At 42.8% G+C, this 18,673-nt stretch overlaps 1 protein-coding gene across 1 annotated transcript in view; it reads left to right on the top strand.

Annotated features, from left to right (window-relative positions):
- The window catches only part of DENND5A (DENN domain containing 5A), a 126,795-nt gene that overhangs the window by 23,440 nt on the left and 84,682 nt on the right, over positions 1-18,673 (top strand). The window lies entirely within an intron of this gene.

An 18,673-nucleotide genomic window follows, 5' to 3' on the forward strand; every position in this document is an offset into this window, starting at 1 on the left:
AGAGAGAAGGAGAGGCAGAGAGAGAGGTCTATAATCTGCTGGTTCACTCCCCAGTTGGCCACAATGGCCGGAGCTCTGCTGATCCGAAGTTAGGAGCCAGGAGCTTCTTCCTGGTCTCCCATGCAGGTGCAGGGGCCAAGTCTTGGGCCATCCTCTACTGTTTTCCTAGGCCATAGCAGAGAGCTGGATCAAAAGTGGAGCAGGGCTGGCACTGTGGCTCACTTGGTTAATCCTCCGCCTGCGGATCCCATATGGGTGCCGGATTCTAGTCCCAGCTGCTCCTCTTCCAGTCCAGCTCTCTGCTGTGGCCTGGGAGGGCAGTGGAGGATGGCCCAAGTGTTTGGGCTCCTGCACCCGCATGAGAGACCAGGAAGAAGCATCTGGCTCCTGGCTTCGCATCTGCACAGCGCTGGCTGTAGCGGCTATTTGGGAAGTGAACCAACGGAAGGAAGACCTTTCTCTTTCTCACTGTCTATTAACTCTACCTGTCAAAAAAAAAAAGAAAAGAAAAAAGTGGAGCAGCTGGGTCTCCAGCCTGCGCCCATATGGGATGCTGGCACTATAGGCGGCGGCTTTACCCTCCCCACTACAGCACCGGCCCCAACCAAGGATTCTAAACAGTCACACTAGACTATCTTCGGGCCTCCAACTGATGTCCATATGGGACGCCAACACTGCAAGTGGTGGCTTTACCTGCCATGCCAAGGATTCTAAACAGTCACACTAGACTATCTTTTGCCTTCCTTAGTAAGTTACAGAACTCATCAGAAAAGGTGTGACCTCCAAGCAGTAGGTTGAAGGACACTAACTATCCTAGTTATCAGTGCCATATATTATAGTTTTAACTTTTAGATGTGGCAGCTTATATTCCAGTTCATGCCGCAATAAAGAACGCTTTCTACTTTATCATTTTTTAAAAGAGGACTTTCTTTGCCCGTTTCAAATGACAGATGTAAGAATGATCAGTGACAGTTATAGTGATCCAGCAGTTAACAGCTTGTGCCAAGTAGAAGATAATGTTTATCAAGATGTGTGGTAATTTTCTTGTGTCAGATGTGGTTGTAGCTTATTGTGTACTGCACACAGAATTGAATGTCAGCATGGGAAGCAGATTTCTGAGCACTCTTTACTTGGTCTCTTTACTTATTCTTTAGTTAGGGCTTTATCCACTGTTGATAGCTAGCCCATATGTTATACGTTTATGACCAGGTTTGTTCTGTTTGGTTGGTGTTCACACTGCACTGATTGTTAAGCATTTTGAAAATCATGCTTGGCTATTTATCCTTCTTATCTGATTTTATGCCAGACCTGACATTTCTCTAATTTGTCTATGGTTTACTTAAAAAAATATTACCTCCACCCCTACTTCTCATGTTCTTAAACAACTTTATATATAAACAAATTCCTGGAAACATTATTATTATTATTTATGATTAATGGCCATTATATAGTAGTTTCCTTTAGGTATACTTAGTAATTTTGAAAGCTGATTTTAGACATTTATGGGACAGTTAAGGAAATTGAATAGACTAGATATTTGGCATTAAATATTTTTTGGTTAAATTTTTGTAGGCTTAATAATAGTCCTGTGGTAATGTTTAAAAAATTTCATTTTTTAATTAAAAAATTTTATGGTGGGGGCTGATGTTGTAGTGCAGCGGGTTAAGCTGCTGCCTATAATGCTAGCATCCAATATGAGCACCAGATCATGTCAGGCTGCTCTACTTCCAATCTAGCTTCATGCTTGTGTGCCTGAGAAATCAGTGGGGGATGGCTCAAGTGTTTGGGTCCCTGCCACCCACATAGGAAACCTGGATGGAGTTCTGGGTTCCTGCTTTGGCCTGGCCTGACCCCATCTGTTGCAGTCATTTGGGGAATGAACCAGTTGTTCATTTTTCTCCCCCTCTCGGTAACACTGCCTTTCAATTAATAAATAAATCCTGAAAAGAAATGTTTTTTTTTTTTTTTTTTGGAAAAGGTGTTGAAATAAGGCTTTAATTGAAAATGTCTTAGACTCCTAAAAGACAGTATGCTGAGTGAGAAAGATGATCCAGGGTTCAGCTGTTGGTTTGTGATGCCTGTGTTTGGCTAGTAGAAATCAATACTATCGGCCGGCGCCGTGGCTTAACAGGCTAATCCTCCACCTTGCGGCGCCGGCACACCGGGTTCTAGTCCCGGTCGGGGCGCTGGATTCTATCCCGGTTGCCCCTCTTCCAGGCCAGCTCTCTGCTATGGCCCGGGAAGGCAGTGGAGGATGGCCCAAGTCCTTGGGCCCTGCACCCGCATGGGAGACCAGGAGAAGTACCTGGCTCCTGGCTTCGGATCAGCGAGATGCGCCGGCCGCAGCGGCCATTGGAGGGTGAACCAACGGCAAAGAGGAAGACCTTTCTCTCTGTCTCTCTCTCTCACTATCCACTCTGCCTGTCAAAAAAAAAAAAAAAGAAATCAATACTATCCAGTAAATCCTGTTTTAATATTCAGTGGTCTGCTTTTTAAACGTAATTAGAGGACAAAGCAATAACGAAAGTTTTGCTTTGATAAACATGGTAAGTTCTAGAGCTCCTCATAACATTGCAGGTTCTGATATGTAGCCTGGATGTTCTGGTTTCCAGTCTTGAAAAGCTTGTAAAATTTCAGAATATTTAGAAAGGACATTTGTGAATGTAACTGTGCATTTTTAATAATTTATCTATTCAAATGCTTTATATGCATATGTTTGGATATGACAATTTATGTAAAAATTAGTACTGAATGACAGCAATGGAGGGTACTGTTATTGTTTTCAGTGATAATTTCCTATTCAGTAATGGAGCAGCTACTATAACATAAATTGTTGGGGTGAAATATTTGAGGTTGAAATATTGCCTTGAACAGAACTTATATCTTCAATTCTCTCTCATATTTTTTGGAGCTAGGTTTGAGTAAGAACCAGATGATGTTCAATGCCAAGATTCCATAATGCCTTCCACTAAAGGGAAGTTGGCGACTAGGAAAGATGCTCCTACTTCATTGCCATTCAGTGCTGAGGAAGAAAATGTAATTTTCAAGTAGGGACAAATCACATTATGGAATTAAATCTCCTTTTAAGTAAAAATCAGAATGTATCATTTTCCTTTCTATTTAATAAATGGTATCATTAAGGTGACATGATGCTAAGTTAATACCTCTGGTAATGTCAACATAATGGAGTTTATAAAGTTAGTATTTTGGCCAAATATTTTTAATGAAACATTACTGAATAGGTGAATTTCCTATAAATTATTTGTTTTTTTATAGAATGCTGTTCCAGTAAATTATATTATGCAATGCAAACTTCAGGTGTTATTACAAAGTGGGGACCTGGAGGCCAGTGCTGTAATATGGTGTGTGGGTTAAGCTGTGACCTATGATGCCAGCATCGCATATGGGCTGTGGTTCAAGACCTGGCTACTCCACTTCCGATCCAGCTCCCAAGGGTGGCCCAAGTCCTTGGTTCCCTGCATCCACGTGGGAGACCTGGAAGAAGTCCTGAATTTCTGGCTTTAGCCTGGCCTAACCCTGACTGTTGAGGCCAGTTGGAGAGTGAACCAGTGGATGGAAGATTTCTCTATTTCTGTACTTCTCCCTTTCAAATAAAAAAGAGAGAGAGAGAGAGAGAAGAAAAGAAAGAAAGTAGAGACCTGTCTTTCTCATCTAGGGCTTTAAAGGACTTTACCATAAGTGATTTTTAAATGCTTAGTAAGTTCTTATGACTTTCTATTTCTGATAAACTCAACTATAGTTAGTGCCAGAATCTTCTACCATGAGTAAGTATTTGTATTATTTAAATCTAGTAAAAAAAAAAGTTATGCTTCCTGGGAGGAGTAAGAAACACTAAGAATAGACATTCACCTTTAAGTTATTAAAAATACATATGTTGTTCTCAAATATTTACAAAAACCGAGGTAATTTACATTCAGCTTATATTTAAACTGTGGCTTATTTTACATGTTTTTGCATTGCTTCTAATTGTTTTGTATTGTTCAAAATTTCTACCTGCAGAGATGTTAAGAAAATTTGCCTGATACATTTTGACCTCCCAAGAAACTTAAATTTGTATCAGTATTGAATTTGGCTCATGCTTCAATTTAGTTATTGTTTTAAAACTTTTTTTTTTTTTGACAGAGTGGATAGTGAGAGAGAGAGAGAGACAGAGAGAAAGGTCTTCCTTTTTGCCGTTGGTTCACCCTCCAATGGCCGCTGCGGCCGGTGCATTGTGCTGATCCGAAGCCAGGAGGCAGGTGCTTCTCCTGGTCTCCCATGCGGGTGCAGGGCCCAAGGACTTGGGCCATCCTCCACTGCCTTCCCGGGCCATAGCAGAGAGCTGGCCTGGAAGAGGGGCAACCGGGATAGAATCCGGTGCCCCAACTGGGACTAGAACCCGGTGTGCTGGCGCCACAAGGCAGAGGGTTAGCCTGTTGAGCCAGGCGCCGGCCGAAGCAAACTTTTATTTTCAAAAAAATATCTTGGTTAATCAAAGATATAGGAAATTAAAACTTTCTTTTTAATGATTTATTTATTTATTTTAAAGGCAGAGTTACAGAGAGAGAGGAAAGACAGATCTTTCATCCACTTTTTCACTCCCCAAAAAGCCTTAATGGCTAGGGCTGAGCTAGGCCGAAGACAGGAACCCGGAGCTTCTTCTGGGTCTCTCACATTGGTGGCAGGGACCCAGGGGACTTGGGCCATCTGCTGCTGCTTTTCCAGGCACACTAGCAGGGAGCTGGGTGGAAGTGGAGCAATCGGGAATTGAACTAGGGCCCATATGGGATGCTGGCACTGCAGGTAGTGTTTTAACCCACTGTGCTACAGCGCTGGCCCCCAATTAAAAAAGTCTTAATTGCTTTATAGTAATTAGTACCTATGAGATTTTTTTTTTTTTTTAAAGATCTATTTATTTGAAAGTCAGAGTTACACAGAGAACGAGAGACAGAGAGAGGTCTTCCATCCGCTGGTTCACTCCCCAACTGGCCGCAACGGCCGGAGCTGTGCCGATCCGAAGCCAGGAGCTTCTTCTGGGTCTCCCACGTGGGTGCAGAGGCCCAAGGACTTGGGCCATCTTCTACTACTTTCCCAGGCCATAGCAGAGAGTTGGATTGGAAGTGGAGCAGCCAGGATTCAAACCAGTGCCCATATGGGATGCTGGCATTGCAGGCGGTGGCTTTACCTGCTACGCCATAGTGCCGGCCCCAGTACCTATGAGATTAATATATTTTCTGCAAAAGGTAAAGAAGTCTGATCTGGGGGCCGGTGCTATAGCACAGCAGGTTAACTCCCTGGCCTGAAGCGCCGGCATCCCATATGGGCACTGCTTCTAGTCCTGGCTGTTCCACTTCTCATCCAGCTCTCTGCTGTGGCCTGAGAAAGCAGTAGAAGATGGCTCAAGTCCTTGGGCCCCTGCACCCATGTGGGAGATCCAAAAGAAGTTCCTGGCTCCTGGCTTCGGATCGGTGCAGCGCCGGCCATTGTGGCCAACTGGGGAGTGAACCAGCAGATGGAAGACACCCCCCCCCTCCTCTCTCTGTGTAATTCTGCCTTTCAAATAAATAAATAAATAAATAAATCTTTAAAAAAAAATCTGACCTTTTAATTGGCTTATAAAATATTTTCATAAACGTTATTATAGCTTTTTGAATATTAAGAATGGTGATGCTATCATTAGTAGAGAGCCACTGATATTAAAAATTTTGACCACCCTTGTTGTGTCTAGACTTCTTAACTCAGAAATTATATAGTAATGAATGGATACTTTCAGTCCCCTTTACTATTTAAATTGCTGCTTTTTTTTGACTTACAATAATGTACATTTTTATGGGTACGATATGACAGTTCAGTACATGTGTGCCATGTGTACTGACCAAATCCTGGCAATTAACATTTCCTCCTGTCATTACTCTGTGATTGTAGCCTTAGAGCACCTCTCTAAAATTTGCTTAGAAAATATTTCATAAGTTATTGTGAATTATAGTCACCCTACTGTGCTAACACTAGGAACTTATCCTTCTATCTAACTCTGAGTTGGTACTCATTATTAAACCTTCCTCCATCTTCCTTCCACCCCTCCTAGGCTTTAGTAATTCCTATTCTATGTTCAACAAAAAAAATTTTTTTATAGCTTCCACATATGAAGGAACACATAGTATTTGTCTTTCTGTGTCTAGGTTGTTTGACTTAATGTAATATCCTCCAGTTCCATCCATTTTTCTGAGAGTGACAGAATTTCATTCTTGTTGATAACTAAATAATATTTCTTTGTGTTTGTGTGTACTGCATTTTCTTTATGCATTCATTGATTGATTCCATTCCCTAACTATTATAATAGTACTGCAAATAAACATGGTGGTAAAGTTATCTGTTTGATATGGTTTCATTTGTTTTGAGTATATAGCCAGTAGTGGTATTACTGGGTCATATGGCAGTTCTATTTCTGGTTTTTAAGGAAATCTCCAGTGCTGGTGCTGTAGCATGGCAGGTGAAGCCACCGCCTGCAGTGCCAGCATCCCATGTGGGTGCTGGTTCAAGTCCCGGCTGCTCCATTTCTGATCCAGCTCTCTGCTATGGCCTGGGAAAGCGATAGAAGATGGCCCAAGTCTGTGAGCCTCTATACCCACGTGGGAGACCTGGAAGAAGCTCCTGGCTCCTGGCTTCAGATCAGTGCAGCTCTGCCCGATATGGCCATCTGGGGAGTGAACCAGCGGCTAGAAGACTCTCTGCCTCTGCTTCTGCCTCACTGTAACTCTCAAATAAATAAATAAATCTTTAAAAAAAAAAAAAAAGAAATCTTCATACTATTTCCACAGGGGCTACAGTAATTTACATTCCTGCTAATATTATATGAGAATTTCCATTTTTCTACATCTTTGCCATCATGCATTGCTTCTAATTCTAGCTTCCTACTAATGTGTACCATACGAGGCAGCAGGTGATGACTCTAATACTTAGGTCCCTGTCACTGATGTGGGAGTCCTTTTTTTTTTTTTTTGACTGGCAGAGTGGACAGTGAGAGAGAAAGAGACAAAGGTCTTCCCTTGCCATTAGTTCACCCTCCAATGTCCGCCGCAGCTGGCACGCTGCAGCTGGCTCACCACACTGATCCGAAGGCAGGAGCCAGGTGCTTCTCCTGGTCTCCCATGCGGGTGCAGGGCCCAAGCACTTGGGCCATCCTCCACTGCACTCCCGGGCCATAGCAGAGAGCTGGCCTGGAAGAGGGGCAACCAGTACAGAAGCCGGCGCCCCGACCGGGACTAGAACCCGGTGTGCCGGCGCCGCAGGTGGAGGATTAGCCTATTGAGCTGCAGCGCCGGCTGATGTGAGAGTCCGTAATGGAGTTCCAGGCTCCTGGCTTCAACCTGGCCCAGTCCTGGCTCTTGTAGGCATTTGGAGAGCGAACCAGTGGGAGGAAGATCTTTCTACCCCTGTCTTTAGCTTTCTGCCTTTCAAATAAGTGAAAGTAAATAAATTAAAAAATGGTGAAAGTAGACATCTTATTTAAGATCTCAGAGGAAATGGTTTCAACTTTTTCCCATTATATGTTGAGTTAATGCTTACATTGCATTTCATTACATTGATGTGCCAGATTTTCTGTTGTTATTAGACATTTAATTTGGATTTTATAAAAAATTAGAGAAATAGAGCCAGAGCTCCAATCTGCTGGTTTACTCCCTCAAATGCCTGCAATGGCTGGGACTGGGCTGAGGCCATTCCCATTCTGAGCCAGGAGCCAGAAACTCAATCTAGGTCTTTCACATGGATTACAGGAACTCAAACACTCCAGCCATCACTGCCGTCTCCTAGGGTCTACACTAGCAGAAGCTGTAGTCAGGAACTGGAGTTGAAATTGAACCCAGGTACTATGATATGGGACATGGACATCTGGTGTCTTAACCACTAAGCTAAACACTTGCTCATACTTTTTTTTTTTTTAAATTAAGCTGTAAATAGCTGTACTGTGAGGTACTACTTTTATTTTTTATTGCTGTTTGAGTGCTATTTTAGTGTATACTGTCTTTTTTTTTTTTTTTCCTGATACCTTTTGGGTAATATTGTAGTAGGTTTAGCAGATCAAAGAGTATGGTTTTTTTTAAACAGCTATCTGATTGGTTGAACTTACTTTATGGTTGACCCCTTTATTGGTTGGGACCTTTTCAGTGTTGCATTTTCTGATATCAAAGTTTAGTATGTATTAGGAAAAAAAAGATAAATTTCGTTCTTTTTAATGAATTACATTTTCACTGGAAACTGAGTTATAAGAACTGAAATGAATTAAATGTAAATGTTTGCTTCAGTTAAGTCTCAGTATGATACTGCCATTTAGCTCTTTTAGAGAGTACTCGGAGAGTTATGTATGTTGAGTGTGATTAGGGAAAATGCATAATAAAGATGGCATTTGAGTAAGAACTTAGGCAAGGAGAATGTGAATGGGATGGAAGGAAGGTGGATGAGTAGGCAATCATGAGGCATGTTTAGGTAATATTGAAGCATAGTCAGAACATAGGTTATCTAGAAGATAGTAATTGAGAGCTAGGAGAGGGAATAAATAAAACAAGGATACCAAACAGAATGAACTGAAAAAAAAATTATGGAACAAAGAGACTATCAACTGCCACTGTTGCCTCTAAAAATAACTCTGTTGCAGGGAAATTTCTATTCCGTTAGTCTGCTGGGGTCCCCCGTTTAGCATTAATAGGCATAATAATTCTTATTTAAATGGAGCAGATTAATTTTCATAGTCTGAATAAGAAAACATGAGAGATGTAAAAGATACTTGACATGGAAAAGGTAGAATGATTATAACATTTGCACTCTTGGGGCCAATGCTGGCATCCCATATGGGTGCCAGTTTGTTTCCCGGCTGCTCCATTTCCTATCCAGGTCTCTGCTGATGGCCTGGGAAAAGCAGCGGAGGATGGCCCAAGTGTTTGGACCCCTACCCACCCATGTGGGAGACCCTGATGAAGCTCCTGGCTCCTGGTGTTGTCAGCCATCTGGGGAGTGAACCAGCAGATGGAACATCTCTCTCTCTCTTTCCCTCCCTCCCTCCCTCCCTCTCTCCCTCCCTCTCTCTTTCTCTCTTCCTCTCTTTCTTTCTCTCTCTCTCTCTCCCTGTCCCTGTAACTCTGACTTTCAAATAAATAAATAAGTCTTTAACAAAATAACTTGCAGGGCCGATGCTGTTGCACAGTGGGTTAAGCTACTGCCTACAAGTGCCAACATCCTATATGAGTGCTAGTTTGAGTCTTGGCTGTTCTACTTCTGATCTGGCTCCCTGCTAATGTGCCTGGGAAAGCTGTGGAATATGGCCCAAGTCCCTTAGGCCCCTGCCACCCATGTGGGAGATCCAGAAGAAGCTCCTGGCTTCCGCCTAGCCTGGCTCTGGCCATTGTGGCCATTTGGGGAGTGAACCAGTGGATGGAAGATCTTTTTCTCTGTCTCTCTTCCTCTGTAACTTTGTCTTTCAAATAAATTAATATATATATAAAATTTTCACTCTTACTCTCCTTCTAAGAACATGTAGCTTAATGATTTGGCAGCAGTGGTGGCTTTAGATTGCACTTCCGTTTTAGCCTCATTTGTTACTTGTGCCTGGGGTTTTACTGTTGGAGCAGTGTGGAAAGACTCTGAGGGGCTATCCCTGTTCTGCTAATTGAGAGGACTTTCTTTATTCATTTGTGGTATTTTATGAAAGACCAATGCTGACTCAATTTGGAAACCAAATCCAGAGTCTTGGTGGTAGATTTTCTACCATAAAGAAGTATTATGTTATGAATTACACATACTTTTTCTTGCCAGGGAAATTTTTAGTAACAAGATAGGGAGTGATGGGTATTACTTTTGTTCTGAATAACACAGCTGTACAAACCTCTTCACAGATGATGAGTCAGGACTCATACTACAGTTGTTTTGGCTTTGAGTTGAATTTAAAGTTTTGTTCTTTTAAATTTTCAAATATTTTGTTAATATTGTATAAATACTTCATTACATTTCAGTTTTAATGGAGAAACATGACATGCTAGTGCTCTAGTATTCACCTTTTTTTAGGCACAAATGAGCAGGATGAGCTATTTTTTATATTCTACCTCCTTTCACTGGAGGGGAGGGAATATTGGCTTCCCTTCACCCTTCTAGGTTCCTTGGCTGGGCTACAAATTAAATAAGACAGATTAACGGGAAAAACCATTTTAATGACATGCATACACGTGGGAATTCCTCAAAACATGAAACTTGAAGAAGTTCTAAGTAATTGAAGTCTGTGTAGCGTCCTGAGCTACAGAAAGGAGGCAGTGGTGGTGGGCATTTGGTGCAGTAGTTAATTTGCTGCCATCCCATGATGGAGTGCCTGGGTTCAAGGTCAGGCTGTCATCCCATTCCAGCTTCCTGCTAATGTGCACCCTGGCAGACAACAGGTGACAAGTACTTGGGTCTCTGCCACATACATGGGAGACCCAGAAAGTTCTGGCTTTGGCCTTGCCTGTCCTTGATTGTTGTGGGCCTTTGAAAAGTGAACCAAAGGATGGGAGACTTCTTTCTGTGTCTCCCTTTCAAAAAAAAAAAAATAAATAAAGGTTAGAAAACATAGAGGAGTTGTGGCTTGGGGCTTTTGTGGGTGATGGGAACAAAAATTATGGGAGGGTGAGGGGAGGCATTATGGTGACTAAAGTTTGCCTTGTTTTCAGATAAAAAATTGTCTGAGAACAGCTATCTTCCTGATACTGGTACTTTTTACAAATATAGATTTTCTTTATAGATGTAAATTTCCTTTGCATAAAGCCAGCTTTCTAGCGGGCTTATGTCTGCAGTTTCCCAAAATAACCTACTGGAAATAATGCCTAACAATATAGTTTGAACTGCCATATCTGGTTCCTACAGGCATATTTTTAGATGGTATATCCTGACCCCCAGCGTATTTTATTTTCAAAATTAATTGATAAGTTAATTCATTTTATTTTTATCTACCACTTCTTACCTGACACTAGCACTACCACTGCAATATTTAAAAGAATTGTTTTAACTTATTTTCATTGTATTTGAAAGGCAGTGAGAAAGAGAAAGAGAGAAATCTTCCTTCTGCTGGTTCACTCTCCAGATGACCATAACACCAGGGCTGGACAGGCTAAAGCTATGAGCCTGGAACTTCATCCAAGTTCCCCACATGGGTGACAGGGTCCCCCTTACTTGGACCATCACCTGCTGCCTCCCAGGATGCACATTAGCAGGAAGTTGGATCAGAAGCAGAGTAGCCAGGACTTGAACCAGGCACTCTACCATGGGATGTGGGTATCTTGAGTGGCAACATAAACTGCTACACCAAATACCTGTCCCCCCCCCCTTTTTTTTTTTTTTTTTTGAGAGACAGCGAGCAAGTAAGAAAGGGAGCATGTGCAAGAGAAGCACTCCTCCATCTGATGATTCATTCCCCAAATGCCTGCTATGGCCAGAAGGATCAAGCCATGGTTGAAGCTGAGAATTCAGTCCAGCTTTCCCATTTGTTGGTAGGAACCAAACTGTTTGAACTATTCTCCCCGGGTCTGTATTAGCTGGAATTTGGAAGTCAGTAGCTGCAGGCAGATATCTTATATGGAATATGGGTGTCTTAACCACTAGGCCAAATATCCACCCCAGTCTGTAATAATTTGCTTTGAATTAGTTCAGAGTGTCATATATTACAAGCAAGCTGTGATCTGTACAGTTTACAAGAAATTGTTGGGGCTTAGAAAGCAATACGCGAAAGTATGACACCTGGCATGCTGAATACTTTAACCTAAAGGAGATCGGAAGGCCTTTGAAGCTAAATCTCATTGACTTTTTCATGCCATCCTGTTACCACACTTTCTCCCCAGAAGTGAGTGGTGGAAAACAGAATTCCTCTTCTCCAAGGTGAGTCACAAAAACTAGAACTTGGGGTCGACAGTGTAGCGTATTGGGTAAAGCTGCTGCCTGCAGTGCCAGCATCCTATATGGGCTCTGGTTCAAGTCCCGGCTGCTCCAGTTCTGATCCAGCTCTCTGCTATGGCCTGGGAAAGCAGTAGAGGATGGCCCAAATCCTTGGGCCCTTGTACCCTCATGGGAGACCAGAAGAAACTTCTGGTTCCTGGCTTCAGGAGGGCCCAGCGCTGGCCATTGCGGCCATTTGGGGAGTGAACCAGCAGATGGAAGGCCTCTGTCTATGTCTCTCTCTCTTCTTCTGTGTCTCTATAACTCTGCCTTTCAAAAAAATTAATAAATCTTTGACAGGCACCGCGGCTCAATAGATTAATCCTCTGCCTGCAGTGCCAGCACACCAGGTTCTAGTCCTGGTCGGGGCGCCGGATTCTGTCCCGGTTGCTCCTCTTCCAGTCCAGCTCTCTGCTGTGGCCCGGGAGTGCAGTGGAGGATGGCCCAAGTGCTTGGTCCCTGCACCCACATGGGAGACCAGGAGAAGCACCTGGCTCCTGCCTTCGAATCAGTGTGGTGTGATCCAACTGGGGTGTGAACCAACTGAAAAAGGAAGACCTTTCTCTCTGTCTCTCTCTCTCACTGTCCACTCTGCCTGTCAAAAAAAAATTAATAAATCTTTGGAAAAAAAAATCTCCAAAGCAAAGTCTAAAACCAAAAAAGGTCTCTCTCTTCTCCTTTTTCCTCCAGATCATCATTCCTGAGGGGTCCTGCTTCATCTGGATTCTCTACACAGAGTCCAAGAAGACTCTGAACAGATAGGCCTTACAGGTGCTCACCCTCCTCCATTTCCAATGGCCAGCACTGTACCAGACTGAAGCCAGGATCTGGGTCTCCCATGTTGATGCCAGGGACCCTACATTTGGGCTATCTTGTGCTGCTTTTTCCAAGCGCATTAACAGGGAGCTGTATCACAAGTGGAGTAGTTGGGACATGAACATACTAGTGTTGCAGGAAGCAGTTTTACTTAGAGAGAGATCCCTTGTCTGCTAACATATTCCCCAGATGCCTACAACAGCTGGAGCTGAGCTGAAATTGAAGCCAGGAGCCAGGAACTCAATCCAGGTCTCCTATGTGGGTGGCAAGGACCCAAACTCTTGAGTCATCAACTGCTGCTTCCCTGGATCTGCATTGGCTGGAAGCTGGAATCAGGAGCTATAGAACTCCATCCCAAACCCAGGCCTTCCAGTATGGGATGAGGGGATCTTAACTAGTATCCTGTTAGGCCAAACTCTTTTCTTCCTTTAGTGTTCTGTCTTGCTTTAATTTTTCTTTTTAAGATTTATTTATTTGTTTGAGAGGTAGAGAGAGAGAGAGAGAGAGAGAGAGATGTCTTCCATCTGCTGATTCATTCCCCAAATGGCCACAACAGCTGGAGTTGGGCCAGTCCAAAGCCAGGAACCAGGAGCTTCTTCTGGGTCTCTCACATGGGTACACGGCCCAAGGACTTGGACCATCTTTTACTGCTTTCCCAGGCCATAGCAGAGAGCTGAATCGGAAATGGAGCAGCCAGGACTCAAACTGGCACCCATATGGAATGTGTACACTGCAGGTGGTGGCTTTACTCACTATGCCAGAGTGCTAGTGCCTTGATTTAAATTTTTTGAAAATGATTTTTCTTATACTACCTTATTTTTTGAAGTATGGCCTAAATCACAATTTGTCTCTTTTCAGATGTCTTAAGTTATGTAGAGTTAAGTAAGGGTCTAAGCATGATTTGAAGTCACTAGGATTCTAGTGAGGTTTAACTGTTCCTCTTTTTACTTTTATTTCTAGATGATATATAATCAGGAAAACTTTATTAATCTACTTAACTATTCCATATTTTTTTCTCTTTGAGATTTGCGACATCCGAAAGATGCATTATTTTTAATATTTAATTTTTTATTTTTTGACAGGCAGAGTTAGAGAGAGAGAGAAAGGTCTTCCTTTACCGTTGGTTCACCCTCCAATGGCCGCCGCGGCCGGTGTGCTGCAGCCGGCGCACCATGCTGATCCGAAGCCAGGAGCCGGATGCTTCCTCCTGGTCTCCCATGTGGGTGCAGGGCCCAAGCACTTGGGCCATCCTCCACTGCACTCCCGGGCCACAGCAGAGAGCTGGCCTGTAAGAGGGGCAACCGGGACAGAATCCAGTGCCCCGACTGGGACCAGAACCCGGTGTGCCGGCACCGCAGGCGGAGGATTAGCCTATTGAGCTGTGGCGCCGGCCCCCAGATGGTTTTTAAACAATGAATTTCTGAGGCTGGTGCTGTGGCGTATCAGGTAAAGCCACCGCCTGCAGTGCCAGCATCCCATATTGGCACTGGTTTGAGTCCCAGTGGCTCCACTTTCCATCCAGCTCTCTGCTATGGCCTGGGGAAGTAGTGGAAGATGGCCTAAGTCCTTGGGCCCCTGCACCCGAGTAGGAGATGGTTACTTAATGAAGCTTGAATCTAACCTGGCACTATGTTTTGCAGTTGCTTCATGTGATTCAGCATAAACCAGCATGGGTTTCATCACATAGGTCTCTCTCAGGGTACCTGTGTGGGATATACCTTTTATATCTGCTTTTACCATTTCAAAACTGTCATTGTCTCTGCAAATGTAATACGTTAGCATAAATGTACAACTTTGAGATTTTGGTCAACATTTTCTGATTTTCAGAAATGGCACTGTACTTCAGGCAGAAGTTTTGGAGATTTTTTTTTTTTTAAATTTCTTTACTTGTGTTTTTGTTTAAAAGGAGAAAATTTTGCATTCAGTCAACATTAAGCTTCTCATGATAGGACAGGAGAAAATAATGTTCTTCTAATTTGGACCAGGGCTGGGTCACCCTGAAGCCAGGAGACAGCCTGGAAAGCAGTTATTTAAAGGTGTGTATGTTTAGCTTGTATGAAAACCTGGACATTTAGGTTAATTTATATAATGTCAGATGTTTCCTGACCAATTAAGAGAAACATTTGAAGCCATGAGTTTCTAACTATTTTGAGTTACGGAACTCTGAAATCTGATGAAAATGTGGTTCTTGCCCCAGAAAAATACACATATATTCATATAGCATTTTATAAATCACCTAAGAGAATTTAGGGGTTCTTTGGAAGCTTCCCAGCTTAAATGTCCTCCATTTAGGGTTGGTCAAATCATGTTAGTACCAATGCTGGGCCAATAGCAGCACAAAGAACCCATTAGAACCCATTAGTAGTCTTTGTAAGGCATGTAGGCTTAAAAAAAAAAAAGATGTTTTGATTTATCTGAACTGTACTTCCCAGAGGCAAATTCTAGTTGACTTTTTTTTTTTTTTTTTTTTTTTAAGTGAAAGAGTTAGAGACAGAGACAGAGACAGAGATGGAGGTCTTCCATCTGCTGGTTTACTATCTAAATGGCTGCAGTGACCAGGGCTGGGTCACCCTGAAGCCAGGAGACAGGCACCTCCTCTGGGTCTCTCACATGGGTGGCAGGGCCCCAAGCAATTAGGCCATCTTCTGCTGCCTTCCCAGAATTCAGCAGGGAGCTGAATCAGGAGTAGCCGGGACTTGAACTGGTACCCACATAAAATGCAGGCATCACAGGTGGTAGCTCCAACCTATTACACCATAATGCTGGCTCCTAGTTGACTAATTTTTAAGTTGCTGTTAGAAATGCACCTGTATATCCAAACCTGCTGATATTTGTATACTCTGTATTAAATAATTAGAGCCGGCGCCGTGGCTCACTAGGTTAATCCTCTGCCTGCAGCACTGGCATCCCATATGGGCGCCGGGTTCTAGTCCCGGCTGCTCCTCTTCCAGTCCAGCTCTCTGCTGTGGCCTGGGAGGGCAGTGGAGGATGGCCCAAGTGCTTGGGCCCCTGCACAGGCATGAGAGACCAGGAAGAAGCACCTGGCTCCTGGCTTCAGATTGGCGCAGCTCTGGCCGTGGCGGCCATTTGGGGAGTGAACCAACGGAAGGAAGACCTTTCTCTCTCTCTCACTGTCTATAACTCTGTCAAATAAATAAATAGTAAAAAATTTTAAAAAATAATTATCCGGTGTTTCTAAGATAGTTGAACAGTATGACTGTGATGTTTTATTTCTAATATTGTTTGAATTTCCAAAGGTCTAAATAATTGAGAATTTAAGGTATTTGTATGTGACACAGTTTTCAGGACATGGGTTTCTGCAGGTGTTTTTAATGTTTATTTTTAAAACTCAAGCCCTCAGTAAATGATGAAAAATTAAATTGTTTCAATAAGAGATCTTAGTTTGTATATCTTCTTATTCTCTTTTCTGACATTCTTTATATGGTACCTCTCAGAGCCCTCAAACACACCTCCTTTACATGCCTCCTTTCTTGCTGTGAAAATACTGTATGTTCCTGCTACTAGTCTGGTCTAATTCATAGAATGACTTTCATCTAAGATTGGTGTCTGCATGGTCCCTTTATTCAGAACCTGATTCTTTCATAAGACATCTTTCCCTTAGCTTTTATTAAAATAAGGGCATGATGGCACCTGTGGCACAGCAGTTAGGTTGCTGCTTGGAATGTCTGCATCCCAAATCGAAGTGCTTGGTTCCAGTCCTGGCTTCTCTATTTCAATCCACCTTCCTGTTAATTCACATGCTGAGAGGCAGCAGATGCTGGCTCAAGTAGTTGGGTCCTTACCACCCATGTGGGCGACCCAGATTGCGTTCCATGTTCCTGGCTTTGGTTTCCCTAGCCCTGGCTGTTGAAGGCATTTGGGGAATAAACCAGTGGATAGGAGATTTCTGTCTGATTGTATCTCTGTCTACCTTTCAAATAAAATGAAAATATATAAAAAAGAAACAAAGAATAGATACATAAAAAAAAATTAAGGGATGTGAGGTGGAGAGGTAGTGGTGGAGATATGGTGGAGACAGGCTCCATCAATACTTCTGCCCGGTTTCATGGCTTCCCCTCTCTTCTCTGGCCACTCAGATCAGCTCAGCATGCTTATTACCTCTGGCTCCAGTCTTCATCTCACTGGTTTATAATTCTCTCCATCCGCAGTGCAATCCATTCTCTGAAAGCTCATCCTGTCTTACTAGGAGGAAGCTTTTAACCATCTTAGGAGAGCATCGTTCTTGAAAAGCTTTCATATAGGATGTGGTAACTGCTCTGATTCTTAAGTATGCTCAGCTATTTTGTGGTTTTTAACTGAGGGGATTTTCTAGCCTAGTTAGGAAGAAGATGAGTAAACTGACAACTAGAAGTGAAGAAGCTTAGGAGAAAGAAATATTTATCTTCTCTCAGAACTGAATGCAATTTAAAAATACATTCTGAGAAGCTTAGACCATAGAGAAGATCATTATTATGATAGCTGCTTGCTGCCGTACAGTAAGTGCAGGCTTGCCATGGGCAGGCCCTTTGCAGGTACTGCTGAAAGCTCTGAGGAAGCTCTTCATAAGCCTTCCTTGCTGCAGCTATTACCAGCTCCTTACTGATTTTGTTAGTCTTGTATTTAGAGAAGAATACCAAACATGTCTTTTTTTTTTTTTTTTGGACAGGCAGAGTTAGTGAGAGAGAGTGACATAGAGGAAGGTCTTCCTTTTTTTTTTTTTTTTTTTTCCCCCGGTGGTTCACCCTCCCCCGCCCAATGGCCACTATGGCTGGCACTCTGCGCCGATCCAAAGCCAGGAGCCAGGTGCCTCCTCCTGGTCTCCCATGCGGGTGCAGGGCCCAAGGACCTGGGCCATCCTCCACTGCACTCCCGGGCCACAGTAGAGAGCTGGACTGGAAGAGGAGCAACTGGGACAGAACCAGCACCCCAACCGGGACTAGAACCCAGGGTGCCTGCGCCGCAGGCAGAGGATTAGCCCAGTGAGTTGCGGTGCCGGCCCAAACATATCTTGAGAGATGAAGTTTGCTTGAAAAGTTTCAGAAGAAGGGATCAGAAAAGGAGGGGAATTGAAATTGTGGTACTGGCTTTCCTAACAGAAAGGTCTTGTTGAAAGTTGAAAATTAGGTATAAGTGATTGCTTCTGAGGATGGACATAACCTCAGGGTAAGTAGAACAGATATTTTAGTTTTAAAAACAATAATTGTCTAATTGGAATTATTATTTGTTTCTGGAATAAGTGCTCTAGAAGTATTACAAACTTTTTTGTAAGAAACTTTTTAGGTACCTCTGGTAGCATTTAGAGTGAAGGATTTTCTGACTTCACCTGTAATGGTGAAGAATGCATCTTCCTTAATAATTGCCAGTTACTCTGAGTTCCAAATACCACTCTGAGAATCTAATTGGATCAGAATTTGTTCTGTCAGCTAGGGCAGGTTAACAGGATTCTGGGCAGGTGTACTCTCTGTGGTTAGAACACATAGGCTAAAGATCTGGAGCCTCCCAGATAATAATTAAGCTCCATACAATGTGGCTCTTTGTAAGGTTCTTTGTCCTGTAGCTTTGGTAGTGACATTCTTGAGGGTAGGTGCCTTATCTGGGTCATCTCTATCCTTTCCAGTACTGAAGACCCTGGTGTGTTACATGGTTTCTCAGTAAATAGTCATGAGATTCGGTTACCTGAATTGTCCTTGATCATGTTTCCATATATTTTTCTATGACATCTACTAAACTTACTTGTTTGTACTATTTAGACATATTTAATTTATCACCAATTCTCTAACCCTTTGAGAAAAGCATTATTTGGGGCAATATTTTTTGGATAAAGCACTGGTGACTTTATAGTAATTTGGAATTGGTTGAGCTCTTCATTCTATTAAACCTTATTGTTTTTCAAACTTATTAAATATTA

This window comes from Lepus europaeus, chromosome 7 (genome assembly GCF_033115175.1).
Source record: "Lepus europaeus isolate LE1 chromosome 7, mLepTim1.pri, whole genome shotgun sequence".
Lineage (NCBI taxonomy): Eukaryota > Metazoa > Chordata > Mammalia > Lagomorpha > Leporidae > Lepus > Lepus europaeus.